Genomic DNA, 19,940 nt, shown 5'->3' on the forward strand with positions numbered 1-19,940 from the left:
ATATAGAAACAAATTGCTTAAAAAACTCTAGTTTTATAAATTATTAATATATATTAAAAATTATTTGATTTCAGGATTTTTTCCATACAAAATGGGGTCCATAATATTATTTTTGTTTCTGGGAAAGGTGATTAAAATTGCAGCCAGTAGCGTTTTATGCCTTCAAAGTCTTGTGCTCGTGCGAACGTACATATGTATGTACATCCAAGTACATATGCATGCATATACATACATAAGTATGAACGCTCGCACATAAATTTTAAAACAAAGTAATATATCAAGATTGATTCATAAATCGAAAGTTTAACCTACACACATTCATTATGAGTATTATTAATTGTTTTTTGTTTGCATATACAAATATATGTACATATGTACGTTTGTATGTATGAAAGAATGTATACACATGTATGTGCATGTATTTGTCGACTGACTTCCGAGTAATGTATGGCACTACGTGCAAATGCTTGTTTTTGAAATTGTTAAAGCCAATACACACACATACATAGTCATATTGTGAGCCGTAAACGCAGAAGTTGCTTGCAATAATTCTCATTGTTCGATTTTTCTTGCGTAAGTAATAACAATTTTATAAATAGTCTTGTGCAGCTAATTAAACATCTGTTGTCCAATAATTTGGTGGTTATGAAAATATTTGTATCGGTTACGAGTTGCATTTTCCCCACAAATGTTTGTGGTTACCTTTTTTTGAATTTCAGCTGAAAAAATTCATTCTTAGACGTGTTTCATTTGTTTTTTTTTTATTTTCGTTTACTTGTTGATAAGGCGTTTGTGTTGTTGTTGGCTGCGCTAAAATTAACATTTAGCAATTTGTTGTCTTTGACGTTGTGTAATTTCAAATTTGTTTATATCTCGAGACGTTCGTTCACTCTGTTATATTGGCAGTTGGCGTTATTGCTTCGTATTTCTATCTTATAAATATATTGACAGGTACACAAATATGACTAGTTATTGGAAAAAAATAGTATATTCTGTACAACGCGTCGACAGAGCAGTGGGGGAGAGAGGGGATATCAGGCACAATTCCTACCGGGAGTTCTCTGGCTGAAGTAACGGAAAACATTTGAAAGAAGATGTTTTGGCATTTATTTTTTGAAAATTATCTCTTTCAAATGTTGGCCGCGGTTATGTCCCTGATGGTCCATCCGTTGAATCCAAGTTTCAATGACTCATTCGAGCATTTCGACTGGTAATTGTCGAATGACTAAGAAATGTTTTGCTCCAAACCCTGAATCGAAGCGGAATTGTCCCCATAGGCTTTAGACTTTACATATCCCAACATGAAAAAGTCTATCGATGTGATATCACACAATCTTGGAGGCCTATCGACCGGCTCAAAACATGAAATTAATCAATGAATACATCGGCCCACAAATCACACAAAACCGTTGTTTTTTCTGAATGAAATGACAGTTCTTGAATCTCTTCAGGTTACTCTGCGTCTCAAATGCTGCAATTTTGCTTGTTGATTCTTCTTGGAACTTTTCAAGAGCCCACAGAGCGAAGCGATGTCGCTTGGGAAGGTCGAGCGGCTTCAGTGTTTGCCAAGTCGTTCCATACGTCAGTCCGAGTTGCTGCGAGTATGCATTCTCAGCTACGGCTGCTATATTTTCTTCACTACGTGCTGGACGAGGTCTATTTGGTCGAATATTATCCAATAATGAATGCTGGGTCTCAAGATAGGTGATGGTGTTGCGAATAGAATGCTTATTAGGCCAAATATATTGATCATAAGATGAACGAAGCTCGCGAAACACATTCTTTACAGAACGTTGCATAATTAAATTGTAAGATTTGTAAACGTTATTCAGGCGTAAGTCTTTCCATAATGATAAACCGAACAATACTGAACAAAAATAACATTACATCTTGACACTACTCATGCGTGATCTGTCAAAAAAGACTAATTAAAAAAGTACCACTGTTTGGATCACCCGTAAATTATCTCGCATAGCAACCCACTCATTTCAGAGAAATTACCGGATAGCGATAAATTTTGGTGTTTATACCAATTATGAGTCAAAAATCTTATTAAATCGTCCTCTTATTTATAGAATATTATGTCTTCAATTCAGAAATTTTAAAAGCATGGTGCAATCCACTCGTACCCATTGAACTTCTTTGTTATGGCTAAAAAGGAAAAAATATATAAACGAACTCATAAAAAGGTCCCATAAAAGTTTTCATGTACATTTTAGTATGTACCGTCTGCTGGTATAAACAAACACATAATTAAATTAGCTGAACATTTTTTCTTATAGAAGAACAAAACATATTCTGAATAGAGTATGGTAAACATTTTTAGCAGCAGAAAAAGCAAATGTATAAATTAGTGCATGGTCTATGGGCAGCAACATCTACCATCGACATAAATCGTGTACCAAAACAATTATAAATTACATACAAGCAGGCAAAAGGCGTAATAATTTAAGCGGAGTCAACTAATGGAAAATTTGGCAGTGCGTTCAAATTCGAAATGAGATCCTGATCACCAAGGTAGCTGAAAATTTATGCACACGGTGGGAAATTTAGTTTTTCCATTTAAATGTTGTTTAGTTGGGACGAATTAGTTTTTTTGTGTAGACGAACACACTGAGGAAAAGATCAATGGAATTACCTAAATTCTAATACATCGGTACTGAAAATAATTATTTGGGTTCATTCATGCATTCGTATTTTTCAATTTATTTTAAGAAAAATTTATCGATATATATGAACTGAATTCGACAAAATAAAATTTCGGGTATCGATTTCTAAAAAGGGTCCTGAACAATACAAGCATGCAAATGTTTAATCCGAATTTCCATACACTTCTTATAAGCCTCAGTTGGGATGGCCTTCAGTGTCTTCAATGAATTTTCGGTTTCGGTTAAATTTTGGAGCGTCATTCCTTAGATTGTTGGACAGTTTCGATGTCGTATTAATAAACCCCCGTCTTGTTCCCAGTAATGATGGGTTTGATGGATGTAAGATCAGCTAAGTTGTCAAATATCTCTTTGCTATCTTTACTTTATACATCTTTATATAGAAGAGACTGTAGAAGCATGATGGGAATACTAACTGATCACTGTCTGGTGGTGACACGCGAGATGGAGCTGTTAGATCGAGTAGGTTGCTGAAAATTACTAGAGCAGGGCACCAGGGAAACAAAGGAGCATTTCTTGTGTACTTGTCCTTCACTGGCAAGACTACGCTGTAAGCATCTGGGGTCCCCACAGTATGATACACTGGAGGATGTCGTTACTTCCGCAGAGTTTGTTAAAAATCGCATCAAGCGCAGGCATCCTAAACGATGATTACTCCTCTTGGACTTAGCAAGTGAACTCCATCTGGTCTCGCAAAGGACCTGACTGGTCTATGCGTGGCTTATTGGCCTCCCAGATTAACCTAATCTAATTTAACCTTTACTCGAAGTAGTTTTTGCAAAAGATTCAGGTCTCAATGCGAGATTTGAACTGATACTTTTCATTCTCAAAACATTAAGCAAAATGTCTTAAACCAATCCATTTACGATGTTGAGATTCTCTGCTATCTCTCTGGTCCAAACACAACGAATTTTAAGCACTATTTCTTTAACTATTTCGCTGTTATCATCATTAACAGAGATTGTTGAACGACTCGCATTAGGCAAGTTTTCGATGACTTCATGACCTTCTCTGAATGCTTTGTGCCACACAAATACTTGTGGAACTAGACTCCTAAAAACACTTTTGGAGCATTTTCGATGATTCCATAGCCGTTATTCCATGAGAAACCCGTTAATATGTGTATTCACTTCACATAACTAAAAAGTGTTTTCTACCAAACTAATTACATAAGAGAACATAATGGTTAAAAAATTATACTAAATAACAATCAAGTAAGATCTAAAGTTTTCAAGTACAATCGAAAACAGTACAGTTCAATAACTTTTGAAGAAATTAAAAAGTCGGGATACGCGACCAACAAAATCCCCACACCCTATATATGCATATTCACCATGTGTGCACACCAATACCTTCTTAAATACATTTGTGTGTTCGTTTTGCCATACGCTAATGTGTTTGCGTGTGGATTTCCGGTATGGTCTGGTGGGCAGTGCTAACGATAGGCGGCACATTTACACTTTCGCTTTTAGTTTTTATGCTGAAAAAAACACCTACAAAATTGTTTATTTATGTGCTGGATCTCCATACACGCAGCACCATGAGCTAAATCGCCACCAATTTCGTAGCTCTGCACCTAGCTACTCCAGCAAAGCGATATGTAAAAATAAAAATCAGAAAAAATGAAATCACAATATTCAGAATACAATGTAGAAAGGCTTAATTAATAAAAAGCAAAAAAGATAAACAAACAAAGTACAAAAGAGGAAACCAGAAATGCCTGTGTTGAGTTGTCGAATGAAGGTCAGCATGCCTTAGCCCTGCTCTTAGCGTCTACGCTCACCCAATGCAACGTAGCGGCTTGAAGCGCACACATTCCAACACACCTGTACAGCCGTGCGTGTAGCAGACAGCATCGGACGGACGGTGTTTGGCACGTTCGGGTCGATGCCGTCGCCTCTAACCGAGCGAAATGAAATGTCGTTGAACTTTTTTTTATTGATTTGACGAAAAAGACGCAAATTTATTTTTTGTACTATTAAACAAAAATAACAACAATAATAACAGCAACAAAACATTTCATTTGTACTTTAAGTAGATATTGTTAAAAGAAATCCGTGCAGTCATAGTTGTTATACGGAATTGGTCATGATTATTACGCGCATGCTGTATGTATGTATGTACGTACATATGTGTGTATGCAGATATTGTTTCCATTATTGACGCCGCAATACAGTTGGAATTTGACTAATCTGATCGCGTTTCACCGCATCTTAGCGTCGTTTATTCCATCGCAACTCATTCGCTTGAGTTGTTTATTCGCCCCTCAGTTCTTTTGAATTTTTGATTTTGCGGGTACCGAATTCCGCCACTTGTTTGAAGTGTTCGAATTTAAATTTCAAGTGCCACATGCGGACGTTAACTCAAAGAGCTTCGTTAAACTACAGGTTGGATTTCGGTATGTGTCTATATAAAGAGAAAAAAAAACAACAACAAGTAAATATTTTAAAAACAATCGAGGGAATATGTGTTTTAGAGTTGTTAATTATCGCATAAGTGCATATATATTTACATATTTAGATATACATATGTATGTAGATATCCATGCTTGTATGTATCATATTTATGGCTATGTCTGCGCAGATAACACTATGTAATGAACTATGTTAGATATAACCAAGCCAATAAGTTATTAAACTAGACTACCCAATTTTGGAAACAAAAAAAATTTTAGTACGAATCTTCAAGATATTAATAGGTATTGAGTGTGTAAAAGGACTTTAATTCATTATACCCTGAACAGGGTAGATTAAGTTTGCCACGCAGTTTGTAACATAAGGAAGAAAAGTAAATGCTTAGCGTGACAAGCTGAGCCGATTTAGCCATGTCCGTCTGCCCGTTTGTATTTACAGGAATTAGGTCTTCAGTATTAGAGATCTTGAATTTTATACATGATCTTTCCTGATTGATCATAATCAAGTTAATATTTATTATTTTTATTTGATAAGATATCTTCTCAACATTTGTCACAGTTTATTGTCTACAACAATGATCCAATTTGAGGATGAAGTAGCTCGATGCTATTTCTAGTGAGAATAGACACTCCTTTCCGCACTGCTATCGGAGGGAACGCTCATCTCCCAGATAGAGGCTGCATTTCGTAGCAGTACGTCTACCGCCACCTTCCTATCAATCACAAAAAACCCCTTTAGTGGTTTGATAGCCTAAAGATATGATTGACGGAGAGCTTCTTACTCTGCTCTGCGCCTCTTATCCAGCGACAACATGTTTCCCTCCGTACGTGAACAGAGAAAAAGTCCCCACTAATGGCCTTTGCGACGCAGTAATCTAAGTTTTCAGGAATGCAGTCGAAGGAGGAAAGATTTTCGGCATAACCTGTTTCGGACCTCTTCATGTACTCAGCTTCCCTGAGTCTTAGAGTGCACTGCGGAGCAATATATTGCCGGTAACGTCCACGAGTGCTGTGTTAAAAATGACATTAAGTGCTATTGTCGACGACTAGCTCCTGTGCGACTGTGAAGTTCTTTTGGTCTAGATTAGAACTCAGGAAATAATAAACGTATAATAATTATAATTATAAAAGTTTGTGTCCTTACCAAAAACAATGCTGATATAATCGTTTTTGCTGGAAACTGGCATTTATGCGATAGAGCTATGTATGTATATGTCGTAGCCGCAAACTGGCATTAGCCGTCCCAACAAATTTGCGATAGGCTCAGACCCCTTTGTCGATTTGTTAGGGTCTTATGATCTTCCATGTAGAAGTTTTAGGATCTAGCGCTTAACTTAAACTAACCTAGCGTTTCAATCTACGTACATATTGTTCAGATCGGATCACTATAGCATTTGGTTGTCATAAAACTGGCCGATCAAAATCCTGATATTATAATTTTATACTATTTTCTGCTATACTTTACAACAAAGATCAACCTAAAAACTCTTGAAATAAAATAATATGTTGACTAGTGTAATTAATTTGTTCACAAATCATTTTTAAGTACCATCAGATATAGCAGAATTCGCTAGACTTGATATGCATACATACATAAAAGCAAAAAACATATCTGCAATTTCAACAGTGCTTGTGCTGAGTTATGATTTGCTATAATAATTGCGTGTTCATACAGAAATCGGAAGAAGGTGATTTCATAACAGCTTCACATATCTTAATTGAGCACGTTTTCGTATATATTATATGGTCTAATAACATATTACGTTGACCTTATGCAAATATGATATGTCATAATTTGGTCTTTGCCCTCAACTGCTAATTCGTGCCACTCGAAAGGATTACCCGTTGCGTTTTCAGGGTTTAAATTTAAATGCATATGCAATCATTTCTTTCATTAATGAGTTTATATAATATGTTTATATTGTACCGAAAACAGCAATATCACTTCAATTGTAATATGGCTTTCATGATCCATATTATGCCATTGAATGGTTAATCGGTGAAGGTGGCTGAGTTTGAAAATTTACTGATTTTTTTTATTTTAAATATGCAACTAACTTTTTTCCAAAAGACGGTAAATATTGAAGTTATTTTCAAAACATGAATGTATACCGATATTTGAGTCTAATACTTGTTTATGCATATTCTGAAATGGCAGCAGTTATTGCCGATCTCGTGACCTTGCAAGCTTACGCATAAACACTGGACATAGAAAAGGCGGATCCAACGCAACACTAAAGCCGACCATTTAGTTTAACGCCTGCGTACAACTTCATTCATGCAAATGAACACGTGTTTGTATAATGGAAAGTAATTAAAAAGTCAAGCCTTCACAATTTAATCCGACAAATATTTGCATGCTGATTTTCGTACGCAAAGAACAACAACAAAAAAGTAGAAAAATGCAACACTTAGAACAATTGCAGTGGCCTATGCGCATAGGCGAAGCACATGCACACACACACACATATACACTTGGCATTAGTTGCCGCCAGGGGCAACGTATACGCCGTGGAGTGCAAGCAAAAAATGGATTACGTTAATTTGAATTTAATGCTGTATTTACGACTGGCCAAGAACGCATGAAAGCTTTGCAGCCAACAACATTCAAAACAGCATTTTATCGCAGAGCGCGTGAGCTCCACGCATGAAAATGCAATTATGTTACGTTCAATTGTGTTCAAACGCTGGTTGGCTGATTGGCGTATTTAAATGGCCGCCGAGTGGTGGCGGTGCCTAGTGCCTAGTTTTCCGCACCGGTTCCACAGCCTGTTGCAGCGAATGAGTGCGACGCGCAAGGCTAAACGCATTTTACTCAAATAAACAAATCAAAAACCTAATCCACAACATTCACTTTGTCAACACGCACACCTGACACTCTGACTATATACTATACATTATAAGTTAGTAGCATACTCGTACTTACATATGTATGTACCCTGCCGGAAAAATCACTCTAACGGAGCTTGCACTCTATAAATGTATATAGCGTAGCCTTAATTATAGCGGAAAGCGATTACTCAACTTTCATATATTCAAACTGTTCCCGAAAAAAGATGATTTCATTACTAGACCTGGATATCTGCCTGTCCGTTCGGCTATCTTGATGAAATCAGATATATCTGTTCCTCGACGTTTTGACGAGGTAATATACTAGGGCGGATAGGATCAATGTTACTACTACAAGACGCCAGCGAAATACGCATATATCAATGCACGGATGTAAGGTAGTCGAAAAAGTAGTTTCGCATTTCTAATCAAACTTCAACTTATTTTTTTTTTTATATTTATACTAATAAATAAAGAACCGGTGCGGAACAAGTATCATTTTGGTCGACCTCTTTTTGATTTTTTCCGCTAGAGACATTATTTAATCAGTGTAAATCCTTCATCAGCGTAAGTCGAAATTTCGAAATTTCCAGAACTGAAGCGAGTGAACCTCTATTGTGCTACAGGAACTGTTACAGCAACGTCTACGTAAACTTCACAAACGGTAGAGACTCACAAACCTAATAAAGTATTTGTATACATAATTGATCAGCGTGACAAGCTGAGTCGTTTTAGCCATGATCATCTACGTGTCTGTCTGAATTCACGCGGTCCCTCAGTTTTCGAGATGTCGATCTCAAATTTTACACTGCAAAAATCTAATTGCCTGTCGGAACCTTCAATAGCAGTTCACTGTAGCATTTGGCCGCCATGAACTGATAGAACTGAATATATCTTCACACAATTCGGAATAGATTATCGACTAAGAAGAAACTACAATTTCCATATAGTTCAGATCGCACCACTATAGCATACATCTGTCATACAAACTGACCGATACGGTGACCGGCTACTTTTTCGTATTTCCGTAAACCGAATATGTTGATATTTCTATCTAATATTCTTCTTACTTTACTTTCTAATTGAATGAAGACTTTTTCTCAGCCGTGTTTTCGAAACAGAAATGTTTTGTTGTGATACTAAATAAAACTATTAATTTAATTATACAGGCGATGTAGAGATCAAGCAGAAAATTTATAATAAGTACTTCATATTTCTGAGCGTTTTTTATATAAGGCAGTCTAAAAATCAGCAGCATTTACTTTTGACCAGGTTTACTTGTTAACCTTATCTACTTTTCCAATAACTGAGATGTGTCATATGTTATTGCGATTTCAAATATTCGCGCATATACGCAAACATATGTAAACATACACATACATATGTTATCACGCAAGTGTAAATACGCACAAATGCACTTTTCCAAATGGAATATATAGTTCCATTCACTCGCTAATAGCCAAATCCACCGCAGAGCTGCGTATAGGTGTATGTATGTAATTATATTTATTAATACTTAAACATATTAGCAAATACATGCTTGTTGTATATGCATCTCAGTGTTCATGCGCGGCATTTTTGCCATTATATTTTCTGCAGTTTATGACTGTCTATACAAATATTAATTTCAATTATACATAAGTGAATTTATTGTTATATGCATACATACATTTAAATAATATGACATTAAAGTCAATCGAATCGTATAAATACTATTAATCTAGCTATAATGCGAACAGTTTTTATACCTCTATTTACTGTATGTGCTTATGGATACCTTCACAATTAAGTGGGCTGAGTACTTGACTCCCCCACAATGGACTGATAAAATTCTTTCAAATAACGGTGCTTCGGTAAATAAGTTCGGTAGTTCAAATTTAGTTTTGAAAAGAAAAATTAAAAAAAAAAAAAATTTTTTTTAAGAATTCAGAGGCTGAAGCAGATAGAACTAACTAACGGAAAGTGGGAAAAGTTCCGTGAGATGGAGACAAATTTTTAAGCATACAATTACTTCATATTTAGTTAGGTTTGGTAAATCTAGTAGGTCAATAACACACGATGGAGTTTTGGTCCTAATGCGATACCAGATAAAGTTCAGTTACTATCCTTTAGGATGTCATCCTTTGTGAATTTTAACAGACTCTGTGGCCTCATTAACGATACCTCCTCCAGTGTATAATACCGCGGGGCCACAGATGCTTACAGCATAGCCTTACCAATGCGGGACAAGTGCACAAGAGATGCTCCATTGTTGCCCTAATGCCTTGTTCTACACTTTTTCTGCAGTCTTTTCGATCTATTAGCTCCATTATGCGGTCATGTTTCTTCACTGGACAGTGACCAGTTAGTACTCTGATCATGTTCCTACAGTCTCTTCTATCGAGTGCCAATAGGAATTTTGTGTACTTCCGATCTACCGTTTTGCATATGACTTTTGCAGATTTGCACCCTGGTAGCTCGTTCCATCGGGTTTTGATTTTCTTCACTATGCTTCTGTCGAGGTCATCGTATAGACAATGGCATGGGTTTACCAATGTTGATCACGTTTTCGAATATTAGCCGTACACCATTCTTGGTAGTCTCATCCACTATTTAATTGCCCTCGATAGCTTTGTGTCCTGGCATCCAGTGGAAGTGAAGTTGTTTGCTTTTGGCAACACTTTTCATTGTTGCCAAGCCTCCCAACACATTTCTGGCCGATATGCGATACGAGGTTACTGCCTTGATTGCTTTTGGAGGTGTACGTAGAGTGTTAACTCTGGAATTGTCAACAGGTGCATTAGAGGCCAGTTCTGCGGCTTTGGCAAAAGCAAAGACCTTTGAAATATACTGCAGTGGTCCGGCAACTTAATAGGCTTTTTGCCTAACTCTGGACTGTATTTTGCCTGCAACTCCATCGGATCATCGACTCAGCTTGTCATTCCATTAAAGCACCAAACTTTGTGGCAGTCTTAATATACCCTGTTCAGAGAATAAAAAATCTTTATGTCGTTCAGAAACTAGAATTAAAATCCACGCACTGCCTTTTACCCATCACCAAGTACTATAACCGCCATGCAGATATAATCAAGTTTCCAGGAATATTCGTACAGCCTTGCTGGTGCATACATGATTCTTTAATATACTTATTTATTGACCTCTCAGCAGAAGCATAAAAGCTTTATGCTCCAATCAACATTGAAATTCATACAATCATTTATTGCACGCATTGGTTCGAAAATAATAATCGTTGAACATTAATCATTTCAATCTATTTCATTTTTTAAATATTCCTTTCATTGTTTAATGACTCTAAATCCGTTAAGCTCTATCTTAATTGTCTAGTTGGATTTCTTTATTATTATATATTTGTATCTCACCACGGGTCGTTCATTTCATACCATAAATGACGATCATAAATTTTGCGGTCGAATAACAAAAGTCAAAATGTTAGAATGGCGGTGGAGCAAACAAACGAGTGTACGAACGAAGGAACGAGCGGACTAACGAATGAGTGAGCGAACGAAATGTGTCAGTTTGAGTAAAATATGAGCCAAACTGCCAAAAAGCATTAGCAGGGCAAACAGCGGCGAGTGCTACCAAGTGTCACGATCAGTCAATTCGGCAGATATCGAACAGTAAACGCGCACATGATACATATGTACATATGTTATGATAGTGTGTGTGTGAGTGCGTATCGCACCGACACATTCTTTCTTCTAACTATTTCTACGCATATCGCTGCGGTGCTATTTACCATATAAGATCGTTGCTGGGAGTTGCGAATGTGGACAGCATAGTCTGCGAGCGCTGTGGGCAAATATGTTTGTGCAATAATGTAGTGGGCGGATTTATTATTGACGTGGTTGCGAGCTTCTGATTTAATTGGAATGGAAACAGTGGTTTCGACCGTTAAATATGATTCAATTAGATTTCTAAGTGCCGAAATATTTAGTACAAATTCCTAAATCAATAAAAATACTTTTAATTACACAGCGTTTAGAAAAACTTGCAAGAAACTGGTTCATGAGCGTGGTTTCATTTGCTCTTGGTTATTTATTCAACAAATAATTTATAATGACTTCATCAAAGCGCCAACGAAGACATCTAGTAGAGGCTTTTGGCAGGCAAGTGTTGCGAAGTGCAACCGTGCACCACACTCGCCATCATTACGCCACATACTCGCACTGTATGCTGTATTCTAGACAGTTGCCGCATCAGAAATTTATATGCGGCACTACATGGGCACTTGCTGCAACCAGCGCGCATGCGTTAAAGTCCAAAAACGCAGCGAAAATATTAAATGCGAGTATGTGCACAAATATAGCCACTGGGCTGTGCAGCAGTAACAGCAGAATGTTACATGGAGTAGAACTCTCTGAACGAGTGCATCTGGAAATATGCACCATATGCATTTGGCAACGGTTTTGGGCATTGCAACACGTAATTGGCAATTATTGCACGCCTGCCAGGCGGTCAGTTGTCTGCTAGACGCAGCAGCTCTACGCCAAGCGCGCTAGGGACTGCGTGTGGCTACGAGAGTGCGCTAACGACGGGTGGCGCGCTGACGCTCGCCTCAATAGAACTAGTGGAATTGGTGGTGGCGGCGGCGGGGGTGTGTGTGAGCATGCCCACGGCAATGGCTTCAAAGTGCCACAGCGGGCGCTTTTGTGGCACACACACTGCGCTGCAGTACCGCCAAATGCTGCATGTTGCATGCTGCCTCAATAACGGCCGTTATGGCTGTGCCGTGCAGCGTTGTCTACTTTTTCTGTGGCGCTACGGTTCCGTGTGGGCGTGTGGAAATTGAATGCGTACACTAAATAAAATAGAAACAATAAAAACAACGTGACGCAAGAAAAACATCAATCAACCGACGTACAAGTGGGAGATTGGTTGACGCAGCGCACCACGCTCAGCCTCTTTTAGATTGCGCAATACTTTTAGCGGTAACTGCCAGACACAGACACAGACACCGTAGGGTGCAATCGCCGTAAAATTTATGTTTGGCGCACTAATCAGCAATAATATTTCGCCTAATATGCACACACTGAGCCGATAATCGATAACGGTAGTTAAACAGTGTTGGCTCATGTGATAAATGATGTCACATTCGAACATATACATCCACATATTTACACCTCCTGCGCCTGTGCTTGAGGCTGTGTGCAACATTGCGTTTGTATGCGCCAATTAGCGAGCATTTTCCGCGTTCGAGTTGTTCATTTGCTCTACTTTAGTGACTAACTGTGCTTCATAGAGTACTTTTCGGTTTTAAAATGCAACGCGATAAGCCGCTGCACGCATATATTCAGATGCTGGTTGACTATAAGTGCATTCATTGGAGCTGAGGGAGTGGTTTGCCGGAGCATATAAATGCGCATAAATTGTCATTGATTGTACAGGGTGAACCAAATGCTACAAGTTTGATATTGATCACAAGAACGGAGGTGTAAGCCGGGGCGTTGTCGTGGTGCAACTTCCAATCGGCTGCGATGTCTTGTCGGACACGATTCACCCTTAGTTTGAGTCTCTTGAGGACTTCCACGTAAAACTTGACGTTGACGGTTTGTCCAGCAGAAACAAATTCATGTGGACGATGCCTTTGATGTCAAAAAAGACAATGAGCATCGTTTTCACTTTGGATTTGCTCATTCTTCCCTTTTTTGGGCGAGGAGACCCCGGCCTGTGTCACTCGGAAGATTGCCTTTTTGTCTCGGGATCATACTCAAAAGTCCATGACTCGTCACCTGTGATTACGTTATTCAAAAATTGTGGGTCGCTTATTTACCGTGACGTACCGTCGTGTGAAAATGTTTGTCCTTACTCTCCAGGAACGCCCTCAATCGAATCCAGTCGGTGCTTGCAAGCTCCGAAGTACAGTTGCGGCGGAAGAAAACCAGTCCTATTTCTTTCCGGACAAACCTTGTACTGTGTCCACTGCTTGAAAATCACGCCTCTCTTAAAAATAAGTTTGAAGTACTTGTATATTACATTTTTATTCAAAAAACTCCAGTAGACTTAACTGCACATAAATCCTTCTGGTCCTAATCCTTGTAATCTAATTGATTAAATGTCCATTGCATTATGCCTTTCTGAGACTCTGAACCGCATTCCAAAAAAATGTTTATCGCGTCTCATTACCGTGAGTTATCACGCTTTGCTAAACTAGTTTTTTTGCGTTGACTCGTTTTCGAGCTCCCACTTCGGCTGTTGGTGTTACAAATAATGCGTCAAATTTAACCCACAAAGCGCCATAGAAAGAAACACCGACGCGTAATTAAAGAACGCAGCCGCAGCGCAAAAAAATGCGAAATTCCACACAAATCAAAAGATAAACGTAATAAATGATTGGATAGAAGTCATGTGATAAAAACGCGCTTGCCATTTTTGATTCGTTAAGTTTTTAAATGTAGTAGATTTTCGCACTTCCAAACTTGGACGCAAACAAATTGTTGCATAGAGCCATGACAGAGTGCGAACTAAACTCGCAGCAGTTAAAAAACTCCCCGTAAATAAGAATGTGAAGTGAAGTTTTGTCAGATCGGCAGTGGCCCGATAAATTCGCTGGCGATGTATGCGTATGTATGGGTGCAGACGCGTTAGGTGCGTTCAATATATATTAAATACTGGAAAAAAATATGAACGCTTGAGGCCAAAGGCCAGGGGAAGCGTTAAAAGTTGGGGCGGCGTGCAGAACCGTCGAGAAATGCCACTTATGAAGTCATTCATTGCAACATTTCAGCGCTGCGCTTCACTGCCAAACGCGCTGCACGCGGACTATTGCCACATGCACATAACTACACACAAAGGTGCGCGGCTGTGCATCGGCACAGCTGCTGGAAAATTTATTATGGTTAGGCTGCGCGTCGCGGATGAACACGACTCTTCGGCGGCGTCCATAAATGGGCAGAGGTGTGTGCGTGCCGGCATGCGTGAGCGGGTGCGTGAGAGCAAATAGGCAGGATTGTGCGCATTCGCTTGTTGCAAAGCATTCAACAAGCTGCACTCGCCAATCACCAAACGGCGTGGAGAACCAACCGTCTGTCGATCTGGCCGTTTGTCTGTCTGTGTGATTAGTACTAATTAGCAACAAATAACGATATCAATCGCTGGCAAAAACACAGCCACCAGCGAATTTATGGTTAACCAACTGATCGGCGATGTGCTCATGTATGTCTGTGCGTGTTTTCGATTGAATGGATGATTGTGTGTATGTCGATAGAATGCCGTGGCAAGGCGAGTTACCGGCGAGCAGCCACAATTAAGTCGAGTGCGTTTAATATTTTGCAGAAAAGTGGCAGCAAAGATCTTTTTCGCTTTTAATTAATGCGATTATGTGACAATTAGTTGCGCCAAAAATCGCTTTGCGTCAATATGTATGTACGTTCGCACGCAAAAATTACCAAACAACAAACATTTGAGGAACAAATCAACACTCAAACGATGCTTCGATGATCTGAATGGTGGTAGAGTGCGTTCAGTGGATTTATTCGACGCCGGCCGATACCGGGTTGTGGAAGTTGTACACGCTCGCACGGTCCACTTAAGGTTGGAATTTCTTAATTTAGAAAAAAATGCTTTTAATTATCGCTCATAGTTTGATTTGGCATTATTGTTTTTTTAAGTTTGCCGCTCGGAATAAGGCGCGTTAATTGTCAGCCACGATGAATGCTTCAAGTGCCACTTCAAGTGCCTTGGGATCAATGTCTCTACAGATGTGCGATTTAACACACTTTTATTAAAAATTAACCGACTTATTTGTATACGCAATGCACATATGTATGTACCGTTACAATGGAATTTATATTTGCTATTACAAATTACGAGTGTTGTTGAAACAAGTGTTTGTTGAGAAACTCAATTATCTTGTGGATTGGGACTAAGTGCCAAAGCTATTTTTTTATGTAATTCGAATTGGCGGCGCATTTTTGAAACCGACTAAGTTTGATTTCAAATCCAAGCTATTTGTCGAGCAGATAGAAGCATATGCAAATATAGCAAGTAATTTTCACAGGCTTCTCTTGAAGCCAACTTTACTCCATTAAGGAAGTTCTGCATTGACCAAAGCAAGTGGTAGTCCGATGGTGCAAAATCAGGGATATTCCCAGCCAAGCTCTTTCAGTTTTTGCCGAGCCATCAAAAATGTGTGTGTGGTTTAGCGTTGTCCTGATAGAAGACGAAGCCTTTTCTGTTGATCAGTTCTGGTCGTTTTTTCGATTGCATGCTTCAATCTCATCAGTTGTTGACAGTAAAATGTAGAATCAACCGTTCGGCCAGGCTGGAGCAGCTCATAGTGGATGTCCTTTCCAATCCCACCAAACAATCCTGGCTTTGCGATCATTTGTTGAGCTTCACCACGCCTTGACCATGATCTTTTTCGCACATTATTGTTTTATTTGATATACTTTTTGCCTCCTGTTACCATTCGCTTCAGAAATGGTTCGATTTCATTTCGTTTCAGCAAAAAATCGCAGATGTTCGACATCATCGAGCTTCTTTTTGTAGCCAGCCTTTTTTAAATGGTTCAAAACCATTTGATGATGAATGCCAAGTTTCTTAGCGATATCATCGCAGCTTATGTAATGATCTCGGTCAATCTTTTCCATAATTTGATCGACTTTTTCAACTATAGGTCGACCAGTGCGAAGCGACATCGAAATTTCCAGAACGAAAGCGAGCGAACCATTGTTGTGCTACCTGCTACGTGTGTGCGTCTCCGCAAACTTCACCAATTTCATTGGTGGCTTGCGTGGCATTCTCCCCTTTTTTATACAAAAATTTCAAAATATAGCGAATTTCTTCCTTATTTTCATTTATTTTTGAACAGATGTAACTGGTTTTCAAATTCCCCGAATTTAATTTTTTTTAATTTATACTTCGCGTGTTTTTTGAATTGGTAAATTTCTTTCACTGTAAGTTGGTAGTACTGTTATTGACATCTATGCTAAATTTCACGTGAAGGTATTCATTACTATTTGAGATACGTGTCGTTTTGTGAGACTCTGAAAGTGAACTCTTCGATTTTTACTAAGTCTGAAATTATTGAACAAAGAAGTGCGATAATGCAGCATCACATACAGCATTGGTTATTCGTGATCATTTTGCCACATTTTCAACTAATAACTTCTGGCTATTCAGCAAATTCACATGACAACTCCGAGGACACCGTTTTGACTCAATTGAGCATATAAAAGCTGAATCGAAGAGGGCTCTGATGGCCATTACGATAGAGGATTTTTCCAAGTGCTATGATGACTGGAAAATTCGTTGGCATAAGTGTATTGCAGCGGGAGGGGATTACTGTGAAGGCGATGAAATGGACAAAATTCATCTTTCAATTTGATCACCGTGGTATATCTATAAATAATCAGTGTCCGTCTGTACATATATACTCTCTTAGTTTTTGAGATATCGAGCTGAAATTCTTCAAATTGTTTGTGATAACTTTTCATTGGTTCCCGAGTCATAAGCAGGAATAAACGAAATTGGTGGAATTAAAATTACTATTTTCGATTTCAAAGAGAAATATGTTTACTTATTAAACCCCTTAGAGAGCGTGCTTTGTTATTGCTTCAGTGTTACTAAGTTGCGAGCATGATTTCGGTATGTAATTAAACTAACTAGGTAACTAACAATAATCGGCTTAGCATCAATAGACAACTAACTACATTAGTTTGAGTGAGTGCGTGCCAATTGTGATTTCCAAGAAGAGAATTTGTTAAAATATTTTCACCATATTGGGCTGGTTTTGACATGCACCGCAGAAGAATTTGACATGCATCTCTGGAGAATACGAGTGCACAGCCGCTGTAACATGGAATACTTGTCGAGATTGCCAACTAAGTAGCTGAGTGAAGGCACGTCTCGCGCATATAGGTTCAGCGGGGCGAGAGATCACAGCGTGAGCCAACGCTTGTGCGATCACTCTGTAGTACGCGCCGCGTGCGCTGTTGCAGCCTTTCAGTTGCAGTGCGACAATTTGACAACTGCAGGTATTGTATGACAACAAAGTTAGTACACGTAGAAGCGACAACTGTTGTGTGCTCGGCGGCGACGATGTGTACGGCAGACGTGACATTTTGTGCTTTGACGGCTTATTGTTGCTGCTGAACGGTCGGCTTTGTGACTAATTAAGCGGGAATGTAGAGCAACGATTATGAGCGATGACGTTTGGCGGCTGCAATGTTCAATGGTGCATTGCCAGTCTATTGAAGTGCTGTCATTCACGCCCACACTTCCACATATCACAGCGCTTTATGTGACTGCATGAGCGTCTCACTATGCGCATTTATGTGCTTTTAAGCAGCTGCTATGTCAAGCGGCTTGAGCAACAACTGTGCGTCTAGCAATCAGCAAGATTGGCAAGCTCATTGATGAATTGCGTGTCAGGGAATTGTGTTACGTCTGTGTGTAAGAATGTAAGGTCATGTGACATATTTTGTAATGTGTGATTCTGCAAAATACGTAAGAATTCTTCACTAATGATTCGTTAGAGTTGAAGTTTGCCGCCATGAAGGTTGGTCTTGCTTATGCTTTCGATTGCCCAATAACTGAGGAGTATGCCGAGAAAATATTCGTTAACAAGGCAGTAGATGGTTCTGCAAAAAGCATTCAAAAGCACCTATAGGAAAGTCAATAGAAGAATATACTTTTAGAAATGATGATATTGGGCTCTATATTGTTAAGTAGATCGTAGATATTGACAAATAGATCGTACGTTTACAAAATTTTAGTTCACCTGAGAGTGTTATACTACTGAAATCGATTTAAAAGAAAACACAGAGGATTTTGGTCTCCCATTTTCCTTCTTTATTGGCGCAGATACCACTTACGCGGTTATGGCCGAGTTGACAGCAGCGCGCCAGTCGTTCTGCCTTTTCGCTGTTTGGCGCCAATTAGAGATTCTAAGTTTAGTCAGGTCCTTCTTCACCAGGTCTTTCCAACAGAGTAAAGCTCTTCCTTTTCCCTTACCTACCCTTCCCCCGGCGGGTACTGTTTCGAATATTCTCAGAGCTGGAGTGTTTTCATTCATTCGCACGACATGACCTAGCCACGTAAACGCTATCTTTTAATTCGCTGAACTACATATGTCAATGTCGTCGTATACCTCATACAGCTCATCGTTCTATTGACTGCGATATTCGCCATTGTCAATGCACAAAAGGACCCTGAGAAAGTCTGAGCATTCGAGTTCAAGAACTTTTAGCGGAAATTGGTATACCTCTCAATTATATAAAACAAGATATTTTTAAGGAAACGAATATTACTTTTTAAATGTGATAGAAAAATACCTGTGACTACAGCGAGCCATATGTAATTTGAAGGATGCAATGTGTCTTTACTGCACACTTTCAACACACGTATCTTGCAAAGATTTATTGCGTTCCCTCTAATGATCGGAGTGCACGCGACCGCCTTAGAAAGTGATCAGCTTGTACCGACACCGTTTAGCTAGTGAGCATGATTAAGGAACATACAAAAGCAGGGCACTCACACATTTATATACATATATATACATGTATATATTGTATATGAATCAGTGCAAAAGTACTGCATAGATGGCAACTAGATATTGCCCGAAATATATACGCCAAGCAACGGCTTAGCAGACAGCCCAACAGACACATGGACAGTTGGACATGGGCGCATTTTTTGTGCAGCAAGATAAACATCGCTGCTAGTGTATGGTATCCATATTTTTTGTGGCATGCCAAGCGTGAGGTGCCATTTAATTTGTACCAATGCTGATCGCCGTTGCCGCGATCACATATCAGCGCGGACGATCGCGCCTTCGTGCGTTCGCTGCATGGCCCGATGGATATATCGGCGTTTCGATCGATCCACACGGATCGATACCCGGCTCGTGACCCATTTTTGTATTAATTCTTATTTTTATGTATTTCATGGCCCAGGTTGCTGCGCCTTTCGTGTTGTTGTTGTATCACGGTTTAATGTTTTTGTTGGCATTGCAAAAAGTTGTACACTTTTCATGTTGTTGTCGTACGCGTACACAATTGTTGCAAGTACTTATCGCATAAATTTACTCAATG

The sequence above is a fragment of the Bactrocera neohumeralis genome, chromosome 4 (genome assembly GCF_024586455.1).
Source record: "Bactrocera neohumeralis isolate Rockhampton chromosome 4, APGP_CSIRO_Bneo_wtdbg2-racon-allhic-juicebox.fasta_v2, whole genome shotgun sequence".
Lineage (NCBI taxonomy): Eukaryota > Metazoa > Arthropoda > Insecta > Diptera > Tephritidae > Bactrocera > Bactrocera neohumeralis.